This window comes from Aulostomus chinensis, chromosome 5 (genome assembly GCF_037954235.1).
Source record: "Aulostomus chinensis isolate RoL2024-O1b breed Wild chromosome 5, RoL_Achi_v1.0, whole genome shotgun sequence".
Classification (NCBI taxonomy): domain Eukaryota; kingdom Metazoa; phylum Chordata; class Actinopteri; order Syngnathiformes; family Aulostomidae; genus Aulostomus; species Aulostomus chinensis.
In genome coordinates this window covers 17,261,949-17,276,917 of record NC_141324.1, presented here as the reverse complement: position 1 = coordinate 17,276,917, position 14,969 = coordinate 17,261,949, and the positions used below count along the sequence as shown (strand labels likewise).

The 14,969-nt window shown below is 43.0% G+C and overlaps 1 protein-coding gene across 2 annotated transcripts in view; it reads left to right on the top strand.

Moving 5' to 3' along the window:
- ephb1 (EPH receptor B1) overlaps window positions 1–14,969 on the top strand; it is a 159,473-nt gene that overhangs the window by 50,039 nt on the left and 94,465 nt on the right. The window lies entirely within an intron of this gene.

The following is a 14,969-nucleotide window of genomic DNA, read 5'->3' as shown; positions in this document are numbered from 1 at the left end:
CACTCTTGGATGTTAGCATCTGCCCAAGAGAGAAAGAGAGAGCTCAGAAGGCAAACAGATGTGTACAGCAAACAATATTACAACATTCTTTCATAACGTGCTTTCTTGCTCCAGCTTTATTGTTTCATTTCGGTGGGATATATTCCTTCCTTCCCCCTGCAGACTGTCCCCCCTCTTTCTGTCTCACCTCCATCCTCATGAGTCACTTCTTTCACTCTCTCTCTAGCTTCCTCTCACGCACACTCATGATAAATAAAATATCAAGCCCCAGGAAGGCAGCATGCCCCTCAACCTTGCTACGCAGCAATGACACAGCCAGCAGGAAAGACAATAGCACATATGCTACAGTCTCACTCTAGTACATTTACTTCCACTTAAGTCATGTAGCTATTCTTAGCTTTCATCATTAGCCTGGTTACCTAAATGTCATCTAAATGAGAAACCCTGATCTTGATCAGGTTAAGTAATTAACTTCGTGTTTTTTGATGAGGAGAATGTAGCGTACGCACAGCTTCATCCTTGACCTTATACAAGCACTTGTGTGAGAAAAAAGACAGAGAAAGGGCACGGAACCACAGCGACTTGAACCTGACGTAGCACAGTGCAGTCACTCACAGAATGTAGGGTAGAAATCTCATTTCTTATCAGTTCAATGCAAGCTGGTCTTTTAGACTTGTCCTACTTATTTTGACGTACAGTAAATTACCGCAAACACCAAATGATCTATTCCGTTTGGCTGTGTGTGACATCATCATTGTTCAGTGAAGCCCATAAGGAAAGGTGAGAAGCTGGGAGGTTGTATAACAAATGGTTCAAATGAAGAAATGTTAATAATAACAGCAGAAGAGTATATTGAATGGAATGGAGCCCAGTGATTGTGTATGTATGTGTGTGTGTGTGTGTGTGTGTGTGTGTGTGTGTGTGTGTGTGTCCATTAGGTGTATTAATAGAGCAGGGAGCAGATGAACAAATCAAAATACGCCGCTGAAAATGGGAATTATAAAAGAAATGAACAGGGAGAATGTGCATGACTCCATGCATCCAAAGTAAACTCGGGCAGGTTTTTACAATGTCTGAATCAAGTGTGATGATGTTTCAGCTTGTAGTTTTTTTGCATAATCCTGTAAGCAAACAAACAAACGACACCAAAATAACTCCTTGCCATTTTTTAATTGTAACATTGTTATTTGAACGCCTTAACTTCAATTTCCAGTTGAGCTGTGTTCTGTTTTTGGTATCTTTTCTATTTTGTAGGTGAATGATTTATCGTGCACTGTCACGTGCGTTTCACCGCAGTTTTGTGCGTCTGCCTCCAGGATGAGCTGAGAACAACAATTCTGGGAGGCTACTAAGAGACTCATAACGTTAACTGGCCTGCAGCACTCTGCAACTGCACAGAAACGCTCTAAAAAACACAAATGCACTCTGGGAAAAGTTCGCATTTGGCCCAAGTTATGTTTATCTGCTTTCTATTGTTGTAATCTCTATCATTTCTGTCATTATTCTGTTTTCTGAAACATAAAAGAGGTCAAGATTTGACAGATTCTGCTCAGGAAGGAACAGAAACAAACAAACAAACAAATTCAGGTCCAGGGGATAAAAAAATACAAGATGCTGGCAAGAATGCAGTTCGGCAAAACGAAAATGAAACAAGTTCTTGTTATCGCCAGTTTTATTTTGATTTTTTTTCAGCACCATTCTTGAATGATTTAGATAAAAAGTGGAACCAGCTCAAATTGCTTTGGTAGATGGGATTAAGAGAGTGTGGAGTGGAAGGGGACGAGAGCGAGAGAGAGGGAGGGGATTAAAAGAAAGTTGAGAGTGTGTGTATGTGGGGGGGCGTTAGGAGATCAGTTGTGTGTGAACAGAACGTTGTTTGCGTGTGGGACAAGAGCTTGGGTTAACTCATGTGACTCTTGAGGGGAGGGGGAGGTGTGTGTGTGTGTGTGTATGGGGGGGGGGGGTCACGGCGGCTTAGGGGTTCTGGGTCAGTGGGGGTGCCGACTGCCTGTAGGTGCTGTCAAGCATGGAGAAACAGGGCAGCTTCTTGTGGCTGCAAGGGGCCTGCAGGAGGTGAGGTATAAAGAGATGGCCAAGTGAGCAGTGAGGATAAACGCTGGTGGGGGGGGCAGTGTGGCGTTAACAGATAAGTAGGAGATTTTGGACAAAATCCATCTGTCCTATTGTTAGAGCAGGTGCAGGAGGAGGGGATGGTGTGTCACTTGTATGTGTTTCCACATGTGGTGGGCACATGTGTGTGTGTGTGTGTGTGTTTGTGTGTGTAGGAATAAATTCAGCTTCCTGCTGTTGCATATCTGCACCACCTGCATACGTGTCCAAGTGGAGGTGCTGATAGAGAGACAAGACATTTGGGGTGTGTCCCTCCTTGCTCCTGTGGGTCTTCACTGGGTGGGTGTCAGCATACACTCAGCAATTCCTAAAGAGCCCAGATAGATTCAGAGGAGCTATCTCACCATCTGCTGACCAGACTCAATACGCCTCAATTATTCATACGCTGACAGACAAGACCCGCGCCGGCTCGCCTCACACCAGGGGCAACAAGGGGAGGGAAGCATGTTCAAAAAAAAAAAAAAGTGGATGAGTGAGTTAAGGAGAATAAGAAGAGGTTGATTGAATTTGCACGAGAGAGATGGATGGAGAGAAGAAAGACTGATGATTGGGAGGCGAAGAAGAGAAGGAGTAGACGGAGGGGATGGATGTGAACTCTGAACCCAGGGGATGGAGGTTGGCGGGGTGGGCAAGGTGACATGGAAGGTGAGCAGGAAAAACAAGAGTGGGTCATGAAAGGCTGCGCTTCAGTGGCTTCAGTGACACACACACACACACACACACACACACACACACACACACACACACACACACACACACACACACACAAGTATACACATGCATCCAGTTTCAATCTCAAACACTAACAGGTCTCACCTATCTAAAAAAAATGTATGTAATGCAAATTCATGTGCACTGACACGCTCTCTCTCTCTCTCACACACACACACACACACACCAGTGGGAGGCCTGTTTCATTTTTGGGTATGGTTTTTCTTCCACTGCGTGTGTGTGTGTGTGTGTGTGTGTGTGTGTGTGTGTGTGTGTGTGTGTGTGTGTGTGCGTGCGTGTGTGTGTAGTTGGACAGCTGAATTTGCTCTGAGCTCAGACATCTCTGCTCAGCATGAAGACTCAAATTCTAAAACATGAATTGCTTGGCTCATAACACTTCCATGGATTTCTGTCTCTTTCTTTCTCTCTCCCTATGTGTGTGTGTGTGTGTGTGTGTGTGTGTGTGTGTTGTGTGCCTGTAGGTATCATATATGATTTAAAAGGAAGGATTTAATTCATATTGCAGAAATCATTTAAACAGAGACACATCTGCAGTGGAGTAGAAACAGAGTTGTAAAATCAAAGTGTGTGTTTGTGTGTGCGCGTATGTTTGAGTGTGTATGTGACCAGAATATAGTTACAGCATAAATTGTGTTGGTTTGACTCTTTGACTTTACATTTTTTTCACTCTTCCCCAGTTCTCAAGCCCCCCCCCCCCCCTCCATCAAGTGAAATAACATGTGGCTACGTCAATTATTGATTTCCTTCCTATGAAAATCATCTCCGAGTTTCACATGTAAAAATTCTCTTGGATGCATTAGGAAGGAAATACATTTTAAGTCAAGGAATAAATAAAAGAACAAAGTGATTCATTTAGGGCAAAACAGAAAAGAGAATTGAGTATGTCTTTAGTTTGAGTTGCTGGAAGCTGCTGTTCACGTACAAGTTGGAGTGACTGTGTGTGTGTGTGTGTGTGTGTGTTTGTGTGTGTGTGTGTGTGTGATTTATGTACCTGCTACTTCAGCAGTCTTACTGAGCTGGTAGAAATAGCAGCAAATCCTCCCATTCTTCACCTCCATCCTTCTGCCCACACTGACTGTTTCCATTTTCTTTCTAGTCCCTCGTTTTTCGCTTCAGCTTGTCTGTCTCGGAGCTCAGACTTCCTTTATGCTCTATCTTCACCTATACACACACACACACACACACACACAAGCATAAACTCCTGTGTGTGTTCTTGAGTCTGAAGGATAAGGCTGTAAGGTGTCATGCTTTGCAGGATTTCTACACACACACATTCACGCCCCCCCCCCCCCCCCCAAAAAAACCCCAAACCGTTAATACCCCATCATTCTCCTGTCCCCTGCTGACACACTCTTTGTTGTTTGTCCCTAAATGGCCCTGCTTTCGGCTATAGGGGGTCAGGCAGCCCGCAGGGTGACAAATTTAACTCTTTTCACTCCTCTTTACATTCCCCCCTCTCACTCTCCTTTTTCCTTTCATCATATTTATGAGGCGGACGCCGGTTTGGAACGTGTTCATCATCGTTTGCAGCCGTTTTGGAGTCAGCCATCGCGTAACGGTCAAAAGCAAAGTCAACTTTCATTCACTGATGGTGACTAAACATGAACCCTTACATACTGTTCGGGTCAAATGTGACCTGTTTTGACTTTTGACAGCAGTAAAAACACACTAAACGTCATTCTTTAAGCCTGAAACTTGATGACTTTTCCTGAAGTGGCCCAAAATACATGAAAATAATTTTAAAATATTGATACATAATTTTGTATATGTGCTACACATTTTTGCCCTTTCGAGGCTGTTACGGGTCAAATTTGACCCGTATCTATTTAGATGGATTTTACATCTACCAGTGGGGTCAAATTTATATGTCATGTTGGTGTGAATTTATAAAGAGGGAAAGAGGAGACAGAGGTCAAGATGACCTTAAAACAAGGCATGTGGGTTGTACTGGAAATGACAGAAGGGCTGAGAGGACCTGTGATAATTTCTTCACATCTCATGAGCTGTGTCAGGTGCTGCTGAAGAAAAAAAAATCACAATGTTTGGCACTGTGAGGAGGAACAAACCTGAGCTGCCACTTTCCCTGACTGCAAGAAGGGGAAGAGAGGTCTTTTCTTCGATGTGTGCCTTTACTCAGGACACCACAGTTGTCTCATACATGCCGAAGAAGAACAAGAATGTGATCCTCATGAGCAAACTACCTAAGGCTGCAGGAGTGAGCACTCAGGAAGACCAAAAACCTGCTATCATCCTTGACTACGATGCAGAAAGTGAGGAGTGGACAATCTTGATAAAGTCACAGGCACATACAGCTGCAAGAGGAAAACTGCCTGCTGGCCCCTTGTCATATTCCACATCATCATTGACATATCCATGTACAATGCCTTTGTGATTTGGAGTGAGCTAAACCCAACCTGGCAGGCAAGCAAGGAGAACTGGAGGAGGTTCTTTTTGGAGGAGCTTGGAAAGGCCCTTGTGGCTCCTTCCATGCAAAAACGACAACGCCTCCCCGCACAAAAGCCTCAGCAGCATTTGAGAGGGCAGTGCAGGAATCTGAGCCTGGCCCTGCTCAAGAAGCATCCACGGTATAACTGTGTCACCGGCTGCATGGTGGTGTAGTGGTCAGCGCTGTCGCCTCACAGCAAGAAGGTTCCAGGTTTGAGTCCCAGCTCCATCACAGGATCTTTCTGTGTGGAGTCTCCATGTTCTCCCTGTCCCTGTGTGGGTTCTCTCTGGTACTCCAGCTTCCTCCCACAGTCCAAAGACATCAAGAGGGGACGAGGCTGATTGATACTCTAAATTGACTGTAGGTGTGACTGTGAGTGTGAATGGTTGTCTGTCTCTATGTGTTGGTCCTGCGATGGACTGGAGACCCGTCCAGGGTGAACTCTGAAAGCTGCTGGGATAGGCTCCAGCCCCCACCACCCTTAACAGGAATAAGTGGAAGAAAATGGATGGATGATGGATGGAATAGAATAAATACAAATCATTATGACTTTTTTTTATTACATTAAATTATCCTGTGTAATAGATATTCTTCTCCAAAATATATATTTCACCAATCACGAGTGGTGTTAAAACTTAAAAAATACACTTTCCCTGCCCTTTGAAACATTAAGGAAGGACTATCAATCATTTTTTTGAAGGAGCATAGGTCATTTAAACATGATGAATAGGTTTGGGGTTCTAACTTTACTGAAAATACTTGCTACAAGGGCAATTCTTGGGCCAGGTCAATTTTGACCCGGACCATACTCTGAAGGTAAGGGATTTGAACAGTATGTGAGAGTTAACAGATGTACTTCAGATAGGTCAAGATATTCTTGAGATATGCAGTGCACTCATATTCTTATCTTTATGGTAAAATGGGCCTGAAAACTAGCTGGGTTTTGAAGTTGTGACACAACAACTAGGAACCAAAACATGAGGAGTTTAACATCGACGCTGTCCTCAGCAATACTCCCACCAAATGTGAAGTGGATTGGATATTGAAAAAGCCAGGAAAACACACACACACACACACACACAAACATATACAGAGTGAGAGATTTTGTCCATACTTGCTCTTGTGCACTCTGCGGTTCATCTGCTGGTAATTTCGAGTGTTTAACTTCTCCTCTTTACTGTCGTGCATTATGGCAGATTTCCAATTTCAATATATAGTACATGCACAGCGAAGGTAAATCAATGATTCTTCCTCCTTATCATCCTCCGCAATGGATCCATAAGGTTGCAGAGGCAGTACACGCTGTGTAAGTCTTTTTCAACGGGGTGACTCAAGGTAATGTTGCTACTGGTAACTGGCAGCCCTGCTGAGCCGGTGTCAGCTGCACGCTTTCTCTCAGGGTACCTGAGTGGGTGTGACCAGGTGCGCCGTCAGATAAAAGTCTTCATGAAAACACTTCTGTGTTTTTACATGATTACATTAAGACCAGCCGACTTCAAGATGGTTTCACAGGTATATTTCTAAGTTTATTCAACCGTTCCTAATTATGCTAATTGTATGAAGTTATTAAACAAGAAACGTTTGTGTGCTCCAATCAAGCTTGTAGAATAGACACAAGTTCCCTCTGCAAACTCAATTATCGGAAAATATTTTCACTTTCTCATTTATTAGGGTTACCTACAGTAGATCAGGCTAATGCAGTATAATACGGTCCCTCCTGCTAATCCAGCAACGTCTCAGCTCAGATTCCTGCAATTTCTGTTTTAAAAATCCAAATGAAGGTATATAAATGGACATTTGGGCTTAAAATATCCAACCAGCGTGTGACATCATAGCATCAGGATCATTCAGGTTAAAATACTGCAGAAAAGGCAGGATACTGGAAGGCTTTTGTAATATTTTGTCCAACTCATAAATGAATTTGGATCAAAATGACAATTTAAAACTTATCTACTTATTTGCTTTGACCTTTAATGTCAACGAGACATGTTACCGCTCCACCGATTCTATTAATAACATCCTTATAAATCTGCAGGAATGATGATGAGTGTGTTGTTAAGAATCCAGTTTTATTCTCTACGGGAGGAGTAAAAGTACATGTTTAGTGACTCCTCCAATCTCTCTGTGGGTTGTGTTTACCAGCAGCTCAATATAACAACATCTCCATCCCGGCAGATTGGATGTTGCTTCAAAGCAGCCAACAGAAAAAGAAAAAAAAGAAAAAAAATGAGCGTTGATAATTATATTTCAAAAGCTTGTTGAAATAGTGGGGGAGGGAGGCACCTGGTGGATTGTTCACTTGAGTGACGCCACAAGATCTTAAAAAAACATCAACACCAACAAAAAAAGCGTTTTTGAGCTTACTGGTAGTAATTATGTCAACACCAGACATTTCTCACACCAGATCCAGTATTAGTTTTTATATCCAGCTTTTTTTTCCCTGCAAACATTTCCCCAGAACTTCAACGACTGCTCCGTCCTAACGGAGACGGGCACGGCTCTATTTGAGCTCCGAACTGTGTGACTGGTAATTATAGAGTGGCAGGGATCTGGTGGGACTGGGAGACTTTCAGACATCACCGTTTCCTCCTCATCCATCACGCTCAGCCAGGCAGAACTGTAGGCCTCAGATGCCCCGAGAAAAAAAATAATAATCATAATCATTCCCATGCAACTGGCCTGACAGCAGCTCTCATTCAACAACACAGCTGATCAGAAATGATAATAGCAATCATGCCGCTGCATATTTTAGCAGCAGCAGTCTGGTTTTGTCAATGTATGTTTGTGTGTGTGTGTGTGTGTGTAGTTTTCAAAACAGATGTGAATAAATATAGCTGCAGTTTTTCTCACCAAAACCAACTGTTTCCTAAAATGACATTTCTCCTCTGTCGACTTCTAGGAACTGACCTAAAGGTTGAAATGCAAATAATCTCATTAAGTCAGACAGATTTGGAAAAAAAAAAAAAAAAAAAAAACCTTTGGAAAAGAAAAAAAAAAAGTTATCTGGCTTGTTACTGGCGGCGGTTAGCTTTGCGAAACACAAAGAGCATCTTTCAGCAGGTGTTCAATCCCTATCTCTAGTTCCTGTGGTCCAGGTATAATCCACTGTCCTCCTGAGACCTTGGCCTTTTCAAATCTGTCAATGTGGATTTCACCTGCATGTGTTCCATTTCTTTTTCTTCCCGTCTGTTCTTTTTTCTTTCTCTTTTATCAAAAGCCAGTTCTTTCAACACGTTCTCACTCCCAACTCGTCAAATTCTGACACTTGGTCAGCGGCTCTTCACGTCAACTATGACACTGGAGGAAACCCTTGAGCGTCGGTTTTGGATGTGCAGGGCTTTCTGCAAAAGACTGATACATATAAAGTGCTTGTGGGTGTTTTTTTTTTTTTTAAGGTGGATGGATCAAACAAATGCTGGACCTTATTCACTGAGACCTTATTCAAGTCCCATTTGCACCCGGGAGTCTCACACTGGCTGTAGAGATCCACACGATTTCAAAGACTTTGCAGCATGAGACCATCGTTTGCTTTCCAGAGTTATTCAGTTAATATTTTATGGAGATGTCCTGGATTTGAAGTAATAGCTTAAATCCCAACAATATTTTCCCAAAAATGTGTCTGCATTTTTGGAAGTATTTTTGAAGTCTCTCATTTTATTTTGGAGCGGAACACAAAAATGTGTTACTGTGCACTTTTATTTTGAAGTGAATCTCCAAACCCGATTGGGTCATTTACACTTACGGCGTCATATTCCTAAACCAAGTGTCCATATTTGATAAGTTGGAAGCAAAAGAAAAGTTTCATCTCTTTGAATAATGATTTAATTTTGGATGAAGTAACATTTGAAAACAATTGATTCTATGAAGGTATATACTTTCCCTTCCTCAGTACAATGTTGTGTTGTCATGAATAACAAATAGACTCATTACCGAAATGTCCATTCCAAGCATGTGGTATGAAAAGCAATCTCCTGCTCGCCTCCGCCTACACGTTTTGTCCTGTAATGATAGATGAACAGACAGCTATTGAGTAGAGAGGTGCGCACAAATGTGCCTCCTCCTAGGGTTAGAGATGCTCTGAGATCGTACCCTTGGTGGGAATACAGTCCTCTCTCTTCTACCTTTTCAATTTAAGGGTAAAAGTTGAGAATCGAAACCGAAAAGGCCACAAGAACAGTAATAACGTGCATGTGCAGAACGCAGCCGGTGAGGAAGACGAGGGGAACTCCGCCGCGATGGAGCGCCTCCATTTAGCGGCTGCCATCGACTTGTTAAGACGTCTCTTTCCTCGGGTCCTGCTATAAAAGCCAACCTTAAGCCAAAGTTTTAATGATAGTTCAGTTGCCAGACTCTCATTAATTATTTGCAAGGACATTTTCTTGGCTGAGCAGATTTAAATGTTCATTATCCATCTGTATTCAGTATATCTGATGCTGATGGATTTGAAAAAGCACTTTGTGGAACGTTATTCCACCGAGGATCCGACAGCAGGACTACAGGTTAGAGATCAACCTCATAGATCCTCCTGTACTCAACTTTTCCTCTGGTGTGCATTGATTGAAGTTGCTCGATGAGCACAAATGTGGTCAAGAGGCATCTTTGTATCTTCCTGTGTTTATCGAAAGGCCAAAACACAATTGGACCTTTTGTTGCCAGATATCTTGGCTGGAGCGTTGGATTTAGGATAGAATTACAGATACAGAAATGAGATCACTTCCCTTCTGAAATGGGTTTTGCGGCAACAAATGAGCAAAATAAATTTAACCACGTTCTTATTTGTGCTCCAGCTACATCTGTAGAACCCTGGAGAGGGGGTCTCCGAAATGTATGGCCTCACCCACCCAGAAAGCAACTTCATATCCTTGTGATATTTCTGCCTCGGGGAGATTTTTCTCCACCAATACGGAATCAGTAGGCAACAAAGAAAATGTCAGAACAGGGAAATTCTGGTGTGTCCATGAAATCAATCCATTTGGAATGCAAAAGGGAGGGAACGCAATGGCCGGAATGCAAGTGCAGTAAAAAGGCTGTTGTCTGTCGATTTGACAAAGCCCCTGTAGGGGTTTTGAACTGAGTGCAAACAGGCTAGTTTTGAAACAATTCGCTAGTATTCGTCATCATTGAACTCCATGCACATATCTCTCAAGTGTCTGTACAGACTGCCAACAGTGAGTGGTGGATGGAACAAGTCTTGGACTGGATATCTGCTGGCAATGCCAGAACCTCAGAAATACTGGCCCTAGACATGGGTGATGGGTTCTGAGATCCCATGTAGGCCATCATTTGGATGATCAGCTGAGTATATTACATTATTTTGACACATGAAGCTAAGAAGTAACATGGTAGACAAGGACAGTGGTCATTTTCTACCCCGCAAGAAAACAGCACGCTCTCCTTCACTGCAGGGAAGAAACAAGGCTTCATGAAGTTGCTCTGCTGACAGTTTTTTGATCTTGAATCATGTGGCAGAACCTCTTCGGTTACCTGCGACAGAAATATACAATATACCCAATCTACATGAGACACAAATATATGCTGCTGTTCCCAGACACTTCCGGCAAGCCTTTCGTCGAGACGCATACCCATTATGGAGAGAAGTTACCCACTGAGAATTTACGTCTCTGGAAAAAGATGAGGAAATTAATTATCATATTTTCAGGAAGGGCATTTCAGTCGAGTCTCTTCTCAGTTCAGTTCATTCAGATGAGCTGCAGCGCTGTAGTTCAGTTATCAACATTAGTTGATTGGCAACAGTAGAAACCGCTTCTTCAGTTTGAAATATACCGAAATATAAAATTGATAGTCCTGGTGCCCAATCCTAATTAGTGTGTGAAGGTCGTAAAAGGTCTTGATATGACCTTTTCTGAGAGCTGCCCTATCCCCCCATGGTAGCTCGCTGTCCCGTGTCTACCCCCTGTGTTCCCTCCACAAGTGTTAGATCAGTGGTACTCCTCCCCGCCCCGTGACTGGAGCTCTGCTTGTCTCACTGCTGGATGCTGAAGGCTCCTTCAGAACAAGATTGTAGCCATCCGAGCTTCTCTGTGTTATTTTAGCCTTTGAGGGTAATGGCAGGAGATCAATGTGATGAATGGCCTTTATGAAGGGAGAGTATCGATGGCTTGATGGCAGCGAGCTGAGGCGATGTGGAGGGGAGCATCAGCCTGAATATATTACCGACTCTCTCCTTCTCCCTCCTCCCCCTTAATGTCTCTCCACTCTGGTGTTTTCCTTGTATCCATCACTCTGTCTTTTTTCTATCCTACACCGTCTCTTCTCCAGCTCAGCAAGGTGTGACTGATCATTAACACAAACATTAAGCGCTTTCTGAATCCACGCTCCTTCATCTCCTTCGCTGCAGTTATCACCGCACACACACACACACACACACACACACACACACACACACACACACACTGACCGCACTCAACAATCAGGCACAAGGGAAGAGGGCCATGGCAAACTATTAAGAGTGGATCCACTGGTTGACATTTCAAGTGTTTGGTGGTTCATTAGCACATGCTATTAAGGAACAAGAGATGAAAATGGCCACAGTGCACAATGTGTTCTTCAGTGATATAGAATGATTTAGCATTGCTGAACTTCCCTCAACTCAAATCAGTAGGATTTTTGAATGTTTGGTTAAATGCCTGAAATAAGAACTAGCTTATCTTCCATTTTCTCTACTGTGAAAAACACAGTCTAAGAACAGTGGTTGGTAACGAGTGGCTAAGCACGACTGGAGATGTTGTTGTGGACATTAAACATCTCATTAACACCAGAAGACGTCATGCATCATAACGTTAGCGTAGCTGGACGTTAGCCGTCTTTCGTTTCAAGCCTGAATCTTAAGATGGGGGGGGGGGGGGGGGGGGGGACAGGACATAGAAAACCTACTTAATTGAAGTTTCTGTCAAGGTATTTGTATTGTTCTGATGTTAGTTTTTGCATTTTTTCATATAATACAAGCCTTTTTTAGAAGTGACCTGGACAATTGATATTATATTAATACAAATTTGAACGCTAAAAAATAAAAAGCATAACATCATCGTTGTACTTCTGAGGACTGCATCTATTACCGTGGTTCATTTGTGAAAATTATCTTAATGAACAGAACATGCAAGTCTCCTAAATGTTTGTTAACTTTTGGTAATAATACAAAATTCAATGTAAAAGTCCCATAAATTCAGGGCTGGTACTCTTTAGTGTCATGCCCCGACTGCCACAGACAGCAAATGATCTCTTCACCTGAACTTTCAGAGGATCTACAGAAGGAAAAACACTTGATTAACACAGAAAAAAGGGAAAAAAGAAGATGCATCCGGCAACATAAAGATAACAACAGTCCAGATTCTCCCCCAGACCACGTTCACCTTGAGCTGATATAAATGACACATACCAGCAACATAAATCTGTGCTTTGGTCCCCTAATGCATAAAGAAACTATACTCAGGACTAACAGTATTCTTTTGTACACAAATCCTTGAGGAGGAAGTGGATGCAAAGACCAGGGAATTCCATTATCGGTGAGGTGACAGGTGATGATACGTCCTCTTTTCACTCTTTCCTGCCAAGGTCAGAGAGATGTTTGGGAACATAAGAGGAGATAGACTTGATTTAAATGATGTAAGAGTTTTTAGGAATGTGCAAAGGAACAGGATGAGGAAACAGACCTTGCAGGTATGGAGATAGAGGCTTTGCTTCACGTGTCAATTCATGTGAATGCAGCAAATAGTTGAGATACCACAGAATAGATGTGGATATTAATACTCACACTAAATCTAATATTTTAGCGCAAGAGATGCAGGAATGTGGTGTGTTGCCGCAAGCTCAGCTGCAAATAATCAGTAAACGAATGTGGTCGGTAAACCATCAAATTATGAACAGCACAAACACACGCAGACATCGACACACAGGTGTAAACAGCAGATGAATATAAAGGTCTGAAAGGAAAGAGGGAATTGTTTTGTAACTGATAACAAATAGTTTTGTTTATCTTTGACACAACAGTGACTCCAAATACCTACTGAGGAGGAAAAAAAAAAAAACTAGTTCGTTATTTCATGAAGCAATGAATTTCAGGACAGATTTCAGATGGGCATTATCGCGGAGGCCTCGGGCCCCTCTCTGGCGTGAAAGATGGTGGTCATTTGGCAGGACGTGGGGCGGCGAGGACCCCCTCCTGGACTAGAACAGACGGGTGCAGGGGAGCCTGGGGCTGGCTGTATTAATGAACAGGCAGAGCTGAAAGGGACAGGTTGCTGTAATGCTGATGAATGGTCATTACAGAGCAGAGATGAGAGAAGGGAGACGGGGGGGGGGGGGGGGGGGTCGGTGGGCACACAGGGAGCAGCAGCAGCAGGGAAAAAAAAGATCCTTAATTTGCACCTCAGATTTCTGTAAACTCGTTTATCATGTCAGTGGTGTCACTGTTCTCCACATGTCCGCTCCCCCTCTTCCTCCTCCTCTTTCACCATCCTCCCTCAATGGACCTTTCCATCCAGACGCTTCCATTGAATTTGTCTTTCCTTGCAGTACTTATAAACAGTCGTGTGTACTTGTACTGCTACCTTTACCTATTGGCAGCCATCATAGTGAGGAGGCTTTGGCCCGTTAGAGGATTAAGACTTGATTCATAGGGTTTTAGTTCAGGTAACCAACCAGCGTGGTTGGTTAACTGGTCCTGGTGACTGTGCTAGCACCTCCTGTGGTCAGTGTCGGTATCATCCTATTGGGTTTTTAACCTTTATTTAGTCAGAGGAAAATCTCTGACTGCCATATTCTCATTTCCTCTGATCACGTTCATACCTTGAATGCATGAATGCTTCGGTGATCACATGACCTACTTGGTGGCGATGAGATTTAGAGTGGTGGATTGTAGCTTAAAGAACGAAGTTAGTGACCAGAGAGTTGCTGGTTCAAAACCCTATGATTGGCAGGATGAATTTGGGTGGGGAAAGAGAACAAGCAGCATTTATTATCATGATCACGACTCAGGTGCCCTCGAGCAAGGCCTTTAACCCCAAACATACCAGACTGTGGCAGCTGACTGTGTGAATATGATCATGGTTCTCCTGCAAAAGTGAAAAACAATTATTCTGTCTGTTCTTGAGAGGGTGGTTTAGAGAGGTGTTGATCTGAACTACATTATATTGAGAGCTATTTACATTCACGAGAGGGGCAGACTATTACAAATGCATTTAAATATAATGCAGTGCAACAGCACCATCCACTACAAATAAGTATCAACAAAATCTGGGAAACGATAAGCTTGTCAGAACTCTTGCAGTACGTAGTACAGGCGTATGTAATAAAGCAGTCCAGCTCATCTCATCCATTTACGGACTCATTTAAGACATTTCCTTGATGTCTTCTCTCCATTGTCTCCTGGCTTAGCAGCTGGGGATTCAAAGGTCAGAGAGAGGATGCACCAGGAGATCCTGAATACGCACACACACACACACACACACACACACACACAAGAAACAGCCACTGACTGGAGGCCACTCAAGCCACTGTAGACCTCATTAACTCCTCCTGGCCAACAGCTGTTTGGATTATTGGTGGTAGTGCAGTTGGAGAGATGAATTGTCAGGCAAATGCGTTGCTTCAGCTGGGGTAAAATAACTAGTTTTATTATTATAGACGGAGAGAAATTTCAAAG